Genomic DNA, 10,567 nt, shown 5'->3' on the forward strand with positions numbered 1-10,567 from the left:
AGTTTAACTATTGAGGCAGGAACTTTTCAGCTCAAATATTTCAAATTATAATTTTTTTCCTACAAAAAAGGAAGTTATGGATTTAGTCTGGGGAGATGTCTCAACCTTTTTCTCAAGAAATAGAAAATCTTTTTATGATACAAGTGGGATTTGTGATTGCAAGAAGGAACAACTGGGGCTCTAGAGAAAGACGTAATACTGTTTCATGGAGGATTTGGATATTTTGAAATTTGATCTTGCTCCAAGTCAGAAGGAAAACAAAAGTGTTCAAGTTTTTATGAAAGAAAAGCAAAACCTGATGCCAGGAAAGTCTCTTAAAGCTCTGACAGTCTTCTTCTGAAACTGACTGACAAAAGATGGGATGTCTTTCCACCATGTCTTTGCTGACCTGGAATATTTGTCTCAAGCATTAACAAAATAACAAGATAGAAGAATTCCAAAGGGGAAAAATTGTCTATAGGAATTTATTGACCATAGTGTGAACACAGCTTTTCACTGAAATCACAAGATACTCTTTTCCTCAAGGGAAATTAGAGCTTTTCACACATTCTCCAGTGGGGTGCTGAAAGAGGCAGGAGAAACAGAGGTCTATCACATTTATAAATAGCTGAATTGAATAAAAAACCCACAAACCCATCACACAACAACTCATAGTTTAGAGACACGTTATCTTCCTTCCACTGGAGTGGCCTCATTTCCAGCAGAAGGTCGGAATGTCCAGGCAGGACAGTGTGTGACACCAGGCTGTAGTCATTGTCCCAGTCCCTGACAGACTCCTTGCTCTGGGAAAACCTGGTCACGTTTGTTGCCACAGCATAAAGCAGCCACATTGTTCTGCCAGGATGTGGGATTTTTCCAATAGGTTTCTGTCAGGATTTCTCTTTGGTTAGAGCAAGGCCCAGAGTGGAGGGGGCTGTGAGCTCACAGTGGTGTGGTGCTCTTCCTCCTCCAACAGCCGCATCCCACATCACCCAGCTGGGCTGGACCAGATTCCCTGCCCAGGGATGGACCAGCCTGGCCATCTCCAGCCTGAGGGAAGCCTTCCAATGCCCCTGGAAACACCATGGCCTTTGGTGGTTCCTGTGGACAAACCACAAACCCAACCAGGGACGAAGAAATCCATCATCAGCTTCGGACTGAGGATAAATAATACTAATAATATGTAAAGAGCATCAACTGGATGTGGAGAGGAACTGCCACTTCACCATGAAGGATGCTCTTGGATATACAAGAACATAATTCATAACAATATCCTTAAAAAGATAGAAAGAATTTAAATGCATGTGTAGGCTTGGGTATTTAATGCACCATGTAGGCATCGTATTTCTTTCATATTTTAAACACAAATCACAGCATCTTTAATGGGCAGAGATCCTTGGCAATGATGGATTTTTATGGCAAATAGCACTACTGTGCCATGCTTCTTCATTAAAGCCCTGATTCAGCAAAGCAATTAAACATATGCTTAAATTTAAATATCTGAGTAATCCCCAAACTTTCTGGTGCTGTACATGTGCTTAATATTCTGTAGATCCATAAGGAATTTGCTTGAAGTGGGTCATTCACACCAAATATAATAGCTCTGCAGATAGCAGATATCTTGCCCAAAAGAACTGGTTAAAACATTAGATGCTTTATTAGCCCTGCATTAGTAATTTTAATTTTCACTGCCTCTTTGATTGTGAAGAATGAATGTGTGTGCACACATGAAGTCAAGACCTGAAAAAATGATGAAGGTAAAAAAAAAAAATAAAGGGACATTGTGGGTTCAGGACATCTATAATAAACTCAAGCTTCATCAGCATTTCTAAGTTTTTTAACCAAGAAATATTGATTCATGTTTATTATATTTTATGGCACTTTACAACAATTTATAACACTTACATTAAGGAATAGATGGGCCGGGATAAAAGCCAATGTGAGTATGAAAAAGATGAAGTGCTGTCAGGAATAGCAACTTTCAAGTATCAGTGTTTTTACACTTTATCTCCCCTATTTAATATAGGATGGAATACTATTCATGATTAATTTTAAAATACAACTTCTAGAAGAAGACGTGCTGTAGAATGGCCACCTAAAAGAAAACCTTAGCAACAGTACTTCTTCAATAAAAAGTCATTTGTAAAATATTCTCAAGGTATCTATAACTAAAGAATATAGCAATAGTAAATATTGTGCTGAACCCATTTGAAAATTTTCAAGAATTGGTGAGTTTGTGTTCCAAAGTCAAACTAACCACTTAATTTTTTTTTTCCACCAGAGCTGATCATCTTAGAAACCAAGATAAATTAGTTAGAAAACCAGTTTTGTGAACAAAATTCCTTCTTGCTATGTTACCATAGATATTTATACAAAGATATGAATGTTGTTGTTCCACTGTGGAAAATGCTAAACAAACTGAAGTTTTACAGGCTTTTTGCCCTATGGAGAGACCTTATTCTTTATGCAAACCTGTTGCAAAATGATAAAGAAATGGTCATGTGATGACATGGCTCATCTGATTCATCAGTTTGAAGGCATATATTCTAGGAGAATGAAATATTTTCAGTGTCATCAGGCATGAAACAACAGTCAACTGATGCTGCGGATTGTTACAGTGATAGAAAATCAGCTGAACACAACAAATATGGAAAAGGGAAGACGTGAAATCACCCAACAGCCATCTGACACAGCGAGCCACGGGGGCTGTCCTTTGACAGTGTCCTTTGTGCCGCTTCAATGTCCACTTCTCCATTTCCTCACCTTCCTGTCACCCCTGTACTCATCACTGCAATAATTTTATCTGGGGAGGGTATTTCATGTCTTCTTCTTAGTTGTGATGATGGCTGGCACCCACTCTTCAGCAGGGTGTGTGAGCAAGCATCCATCACGCAATTTTAACAGCACAAAGTGCATCTTAATCAGAGACACCTCACACATTTGACACAATCAATCAGCAGCATACAAATTATAAATTATTTGCCTGAATGTATCACCAAAAGCTGTCATCAAAATTATTATAGCAGTGCAGGTTTGTGTCCTGGTCCTGCAGCCTGATCATCTCACCCAGGAGTCTTGCATCTGTTCAGGGTTGTATTATTTTCTCTCAGTCACAGCAGTTCAGTGGTCCACCTACACGGAGCAGAATGTAAGACCGGGGCCCAAATTTATGCACCATCTGCCCTTGGTCATGCATGCCAACTTTTATAAAAATCAATCACTTTCCCTCTCTGAAGAGCTCCCACGTGAAAAATTTCCCCATGTAAGTTTGGAACTTACAATGTTACATTTTTTTTAATGATATGTTTTTACTGGGATTTTTTTTTCTGTGTGTGTATGTGTGTGCTAATATTCAGCATGACATTATTTTGAGTGGAAGATGGCAACTCAGCCTGAGGCATGACAAAATAGTCAGAAACACACCACCTGCTGTGCCCCATTGCTTTAATATTGTACTGTTTAATAAGAAAATGACCCCAAGTGTTTGGATGACAACTCTAAAATGGACCATAAATATTCTGTACATAAGAAAAAGCTGAAAGCTAAAGTACACTGCCTAATATTGCTATGGTGCAAAAGGGAATAGGAATACATTCAATTTGCCTAAGTATCTAGTAGTGACAGCCACTAACATTTGTTTAGGACAAACACCAAGTGGATGTCTGCTTGTTAATAAATGAAGGAAAAGAAATATGGGTTACTGTGCAAATGGACATTAGAGGAGCACAGATTTTGGTTTGATGGATAAGACACATAAAGAACCCAATTCTGGGCACTGCTAAGTGATTCTTGCAAAATGCTGAGCCCCTGCTAATTTCAGTAGGAGTTGAGCAAGCTCAGCACCTGGCAAGGATGGGTCTCTCTATATTTAAATACAGAACGAACACTCATCTAAGTGGATTCACTTATGATAAGCTGATGCAGCCTAGAAATTACATGTTTGGTTAAATTGGGGTAATCACAAAGAGGGAGACGCTCAAATAGGAAGTGATAATTGGTACAACAATGTCTGTTTCCTCCTTCTGATCTTGTGTCCTCCCTGAGGGTTCTCTCCTAGCCTGCATTAATTAAGAGGAGGCATGTGACATTTCCTACAGCCTTTGACACCGAGATGACCTTTCCCTAGGTTCCTCATGAACCCCTGCTGACATCAAACATGCTTTTTACTGTACAGGACCCTTTACCAACCAGACATTCATAAAAAATATTGAATAATATTCCTGAACAACTATTAGGATGCACAGAAAAAAAAGTTATGCTGTTATGACAAATGGCCGAATAGTTCATAGGGAATAATTTGTTTGACTAGCAGGAGCTTTTATTTCAGTGATCCAAGGACTTTTAAAAAAATTTATTCCCCACTTGAAATCATGCATTTGCTTGCTGCAAATAAGTATTGGTCATTAGATTTTTCTCCAGACATCTGTCACATGTGTGTGGCATTTAAACCTGCTAGATAGAAGGCCCAGGGCCTGGGTTTTTCTTCCTGAGTGGCTACTGCAACTTTTTTGGATCCAGCTAATAATGAGAAAGTAGGTTCATTTTTCAGTTCCTTTATGCTTTCTCAGACCTTTCCACCAAAAAAACAAAAAAACAAAAAAACAAAAAAAAAAAAAAAAAAAAAAAAACCAAAACCAAACCAACCAAAACAAAGCAAACCAACAAACCAACAAACAAAAAAACCCACCCAAAAATTTGAAATCATCGATGTCGGGTCTTGCAAAGCTGTTCCTTAGAACATGCAGGGAAATTAAAATCACAAAGAGCACAGATGTAGTCAAGACAGATGGAACATTTACCTTTTTTCCCAAATACCTACAGAGTATCTTTTGATATATCCACCCCTGTTTGATCAGTCACTCAATCATTTATTACTTTATTATAAACAGCAAGGTGTTGCACATTGGGAGAAGTGCCCCAAACTTTCGGCCCCACCAAAATTAAAAGTCAAAATTCCATTATTTCACACACACACATAAAAAAAAAAAAAAAAAAAAAACCACAAAACCAAACAAACAAAAAGGAAAAAAAAAATCCCCAAAAGAGCCCAACAGCTGAGGAAAAGCAGGCATGTATGAGGCTGCATACCTAAGTCCTCCCTCGGAGTATCTGTGTAGCCAGCAAACACAAGGCTCGGGCATCTGCTGTGGGAACACGAGGCCCTGGCGTGGGCAAGCTGGAAGGGGCCATGTGAGGCTGGAGCTCATGCTGCTGGTGCTGGTGGATCTTTGTGGGACACCTTGGCTCCAGGTTACCTCAGAACAGCACACACACTGCTTGGCACACGTTCCCAGCCTGCCAGAGAGCAGAAAAACAAAGTGTGGTGAGAGGCATGAGAGTATGAAGTTACCCTGGAGTATATTCTCTTTGCAGATAGAAGTCTGCTGCTCCATGTGGAAAATTCTCCTAGTAATGTGTGGCATCATGGGGAGAAGCAACATGAAATACCTGTTGGTAAAACAGGAAAAAAAGCAGACAGTTAAGACACTGCTGCTTCTGCTTGGATTTGCTTTTAATTCTGTACCTGCTGGCCCCTGCAACAAACAGCTTTCCACAGACTGCAGTTTGTTATCCTGATGGAACTCCTCCCTGCCGTGATTTGCAGGGCATTTACAGTGCAATTATCCCTCCTTGTCTTTCTTGTTTGTGCTAGCTGAGGGTCAAGCCAGCTTTATGTAAAGCCAGAGAGGAACACGGGTAAGGCTGGGGTCAGTTCCAGTTCCCAGGGCTCTCTCCTGATCCCTGAACCTCTGAGCCGTGCCTTGGAGCAGAGTTCCTGCAGGGCTGTGGTGCAGTGCTGGTGCAATAGAGCTGCCTGCTGTGCCATTGGAGGGAGGAGTGGGTGCCCTCCACCTCTGCACAGATACACAGACACAGGGACAGCCCACTGCCAAAGGACAGAGGTCTCCAATGGAACCTGAGGTAGCCCTGGGTCACACTCTGGACTCCTGCCCTCACAAATGTTGGTGATGAGGGAGGTACAAGAGTCCATGCAGCTGAAAGGTCCCAGTTAGGTCAACAGCATCCAAAACACATCCAGAAGTATCCATTTCTATGGGTTTTTCCATTCCAGTGTTTTTTCCAAAATCATTTCCCTATTAGATTCTCTGATATTCAGCTGGACATTGCTGGTGCTGTAAACACTTTCTGGCACTTCGGGAGAGTCAGCAAAGCAGAGTGGCTCAATCACAGGGGGCTGAGATCCCTCTTGCAACATGCTGCTGCTCCACTGAATGCATCAGCAAAGACATCTGTGTGGGTGGGATTTGCATTGCCCTTTTACCTCTGTTTTCTCCTCTGTGGACTCCACTCCTGATCCACAGCATTCCTGCTCTGGGCATCATCCCTCCTCGTTGCAGGCCTGCTTGTTTGAATGTGGCTCCTTTATTTTAGCATCATTTTTAGGGGTTCTCACTTGCTCCCCATTCTGCTTGCCTTTGTTCCAATTCATACAGACCCTTGTGTGCCAATGCCTTTTATCCCAAAGCACACCACTTTTTCAGTTGCTGGTTTGTTTCCTTTTTTTTGGTGTTTTTCCCCCCTCCCAGCGGCAGGTCACTTGCATTAGAGGAAAACTCCTCTACTTTTATCACTACATGGCATAAAGCCAGTTCAGTTCAACAAGGCTTTTCTAGATCTGAGCACAGATAGCTGGTCCATCTTTACTGGAAATAACTGGCACAAACAAATTCTCAAAGGGAGTTCTTAATGAGACTTGAGCTGAAAGGCTTTGGGTCTGTGCACATTTTGTCAGTAGATATTGTCACAAAACCTGTATGGTCACAAAGAGCCATTGACAAGCCTCACACAGCCAATTGATCACTTATTTTACTATTATCTTCATTCTCAAGAAGTAAAAAAAAAATGACATGACTATTTTAAAATTATACAAGTACAGGAAGGTACATGCTGAGTGGTTTAAAAACATTCTTTTAAAATCATATATAAATTAAAAGCTGCTTAATTTAAGAATGTATCCTTGGCTGAGGTACTTCATATTGAAAAGTGGTTAGTCAGCATATAAAGTACATAAGTACTTTCCATAAGTATTTTTATGACATAACAAATTTTTTTCAATCGTTATTTACGCAATATTTCTGATGGCCAATATAGTTTATCAAATCAATAGTCAATGTTCCTAAAAGTCACTTAATTCAGATTTATGTAATCCACATTATAGAAAAGATCAGTTAATGTATATTTACCTCAGATTGCTTAATAACTCTCTTGAAACTGTTAAGACCCTCTGCTTGCAGTCATGTGCATTTCTATGAAGGCTTTCACCTTATTTAAATCCCTTAAAACTTAAAGAAATTCATATCACTAAACTTCACTGAGCTGCTGACGAGTCATGTCTGGTGATAAGGACTTTTGACAAATTCTTGAATAGTGAGGGGGGCAGGGTAAGACACAGATTTACCTTTAAGAATTTTTCAGATTGAAAGATGTGATTTTGCACCTTTTCTGTTTTCCTCTGATTCCACTGTGCTGGAGTGCTGGGTCACAACTGCTGGGTTTTCAGTTGTATGGTTTCATGGACTGCACTTTGCTCATCAACTGAATTTTAATTAATGACAAGAATGCCTACTGCCCAACTAGGTATTCTTTGAAGCTTTAAATTAAAATACCTTAGCTATTTGGCTTAATAACACTTTAGTGCCTTAAAATTACAGACTTCATGTTTATACTACAAGCTCTGTCATGCTACAATTGAATATGCCCATTAGCATGAGTGGAGCAGGATGTTACTGCAAGAAAGATCTTTTTCAGAGTAAGAACTTGATCCTAAAATCTGCAGTCGTGGGAGAGCAATTCCATTTGATTTTAGTGGGTTTGAGTAGGTGACTAGTGATATTTGTGGGGACACTGCAGGGTCAGGTCTTGTTTTGGTTGCTGTTTAAATGTCAGCTTTTGTCAACAGTTACAGCAGCAGTATTAAGGACCTGTACATCTTTATCCTCACAATAAGGAAACTTCTGCTCTATCCTACCCTTTGAAATGTTTATTGAGGTCTGAGACTGCAGGCACCTCAGTGTTTCTTTTAGATGTGCAGCAGTCATGTTTGCTAACATCACACTGTTGAAATTTTGAATGTACGAAAACCAAGTGGAAAAAAAGGGGAAAATTAAAAAAGCTTTGGTTTGACTTGCAGGGTGCTGGGGGTTTTTTTCAGTTTATGTTTGTTTGTTTGTCTGATTGTGGGTTTTTTCCCAATAACAACCATAATAGCCTCTGTGGATGAGTGCATAGCAGAGATTGCAGACACACAGTGGGAAGCAGAATGTCACAGAGCCACAGTGGGGTTTTCCATTCACTTCAGGCTGAAGTGAGCCATGCAGAAAGAGGAAGAGTTGGCTTGTCTCAGCCCAGGCCCCATGTCCTCACAGTTCACGTGGCTCTAGGAATGCTTTGGCCACAAAATGAGATTGGTCAGCTGACCTGAGTGCAGGCTGATTAGGGAAAGGGATGTGTGCAAACAGGAGAGAGGTAAAATTGGGAAATGCTTCTGTGCCTGAGAACCCTTCTGGAGACTGCTGAAAAAACTGAAGCAGGCTGGAAATGCACAGACCCTACAAGAAAAAGCCAAGGGAACAGATACTGTCTGATCTGAAGGGAAAGGCATGTGTAAGGGAAAGACCTTAACTTGCTGTTGATTCAGATTCAGGGATTACTTCAGAAGGGTTAGGAATGTAATCGATAAAGTGCGCAAGTGCCATATTTTTATGTGTTTGGGTGTTTCTTGAGGCAAGCTGATGTAAGATACAATTGGAGTTTAGAACCCTTCAAAGGTCATATTTCTGTTTGTTTCTCTTGCCACATGTCCCAGAAGAGCGTACTGTAACCCTAGTTTACCCTGGGTAAACACAGTTGTGGAGCCTAAAGCCATCAAAACCCTGTAGTCCAGTCCTGCAGGTGTTACAGATCCATACTCAGATACCCATCAATGAAGGGAGGATGTAAAGAGTGGGGTGAATCAGAGGGATGCCACCAAATCAGCTTCAGACTAGATAGCATCTGAGATCCCTTCTCTGAATAAAGTCAGGGCATACTCCACAGTGGAAATCTCCCCAGGGAAGTGACTGGAGCTTTAAGAGACAAAAAAGGTTCAAAAAAAAAAAAAAAAAGAGAACAAATCCATGGCTTTGGGAAATCTGTCTCCATGTAGTGTTTGACACTGCTTGGATCCCACACTCTGTATAGAGCAACTGTTTCCCCCATAGTCATTTATATAATTATAACCTTGCTTCATCCTTTCACCTTCAGAGTGGGAGGTTTTGTAATCCTTGCTAATTTCAGACAGATCTCCCACCGTTTCATGAGGAACATTTTATATAACACAAGTATTGCTGTGTGGCTAATGTCTCTAAAGCTGTGTTTGAATATTTCATGGATAGTGGGTTATTTTCTTTCCTTCAGCAGTTGAAACTAAACCAAATATTTTGTACTGCTCACACAGTTAAAATTTGGACATTTCAGGAAGCAGATGTGACAAGGGCTAGACCTAATGGGCACTTTACTGGTGTCTGGGTGGTCAGTGCTTGAATCAGCTAATTATAAAACAGATATCAATTGCAACAAAGATAGTGAGACCTGATAGTCACATAAATCTATCCTCAGGTTCAAACACGACATGGTCAGCAAAGTCAGGCCACATGGATATATATAAGGTTTTACTTCACAGTTTAAGTGCTGATAGTTTTCCAGATTCATTTCTTCTTTAAAACTAAGCTGTGGTTTCTTGTCTAGTTTTTGATTTCTCTGGCAATTCATAAAATATTTTGTTTATCTTCCCTGCTTTGACAGCACTTTATCAGTGCTTGAATGAAGATGATGTCCAAGAAAACCTTCTTTTTGCTACTAGTTTGCCAGGAGCTGAAACCAGCTTTCTGGTATGATATCAATAAAATTTGTAATTGGAGAGAAGGTACCCAAAAAGGCATTTTTTTTCACTTTGTAAATAAATAGGAGATGTGAAGAGGTAGGCAGAAAACAGTCAAGTGCACTATGAATCACTGCAGGGGTGCAAACAAGATTCCTTAATGACAGAGTTCTCACTGACAAATTCTGTTTGTTTTTGCCTCTAGAGCTGTCTGTGCTAATGACAAGCAACTCTGCTTGGAACTTATTTGCATGAAGTATTGTACAGTGCACACTGTGCACGAGTGGATGAGAGAAAGGAGGCAAGGCTACCCTGGGACTGTATCCCCATGACAACCCCACTTAATGAATTGCTAAGAACTTGGAGAATATTGAACAAAATGTCCCTTCCAGTAGAGCTAGAGGAACACCAGCATGGGCATTGTCACACAGCACTGCTGGGAAGGAAGATTTGAGGAAAGACCTTTGGATGGGATTAGTCTGATTAAATGTAGGTTTCCACCTCTGAGCTAATCAACTTTGGCTCCATGTAGTGGTGGGAAATACAGGAGTTCATTTTCCCAGATGAATTTCCTATTGAGGAAAATTATAAGGGGAGTCTTTACAGATTGGTTTAGAGTTAAACATTTCAACTGGGGATACCTAGGATATCATAAATACTTAATCCCCCTTTGTATATTCTCTGCTATGCTGGAATATAATTACAGAA

The 10,567-nt window shown here is 40.3% G+C and overlaps 1 long non-coding RNA gene across 2 annotated transcripts in view; it reads right to left on the reverse strand.

The window, feature by feature from the left end:
- LOC141727107 (uncharacterized) overlaps positions 1–5,797 on the reverse strand; it is a 37,769-nt gene extending 31,972 nt beyond the window's left edge. Inside the window, exons 1-3 of one of the 2 annotated variants that reach the window (XR_012578156.1) lie at positions 5,504–5,782; positions 5,068–5,274; positions 393–3,111 (exon numbers count right to left, since the gene is read on the reverse strand). This is a non-coding gene — a long non-coding RNA (uncharacterized LOC141727107). Of the gene's footprint in view, positions 1–392; positions 3,112–5,067; positions 5,275–5,503 lie in introns of those variants that run through there. The other variant, XR_012578160.1, reaches the window with a different exon arrangement.
- Between the last annotated feature and the right edge of the window lie 4,770 nt (positions 5,798–10,567).

Source organism: Zonotrichia albicollis, chromosome 2, assembly GCF_047830755.1.
Source record: "Zonotrichia albicollis isolate bZonAlb1 chromosome 2, bZonAlb1.hap1, whole genome shotgun sequence".
NCBI lineage: Eukaryota > Metazoa > Chordata > Aves > Passeriformes > Passerellidae > Zonotrichia > Zonotrichia albicollis.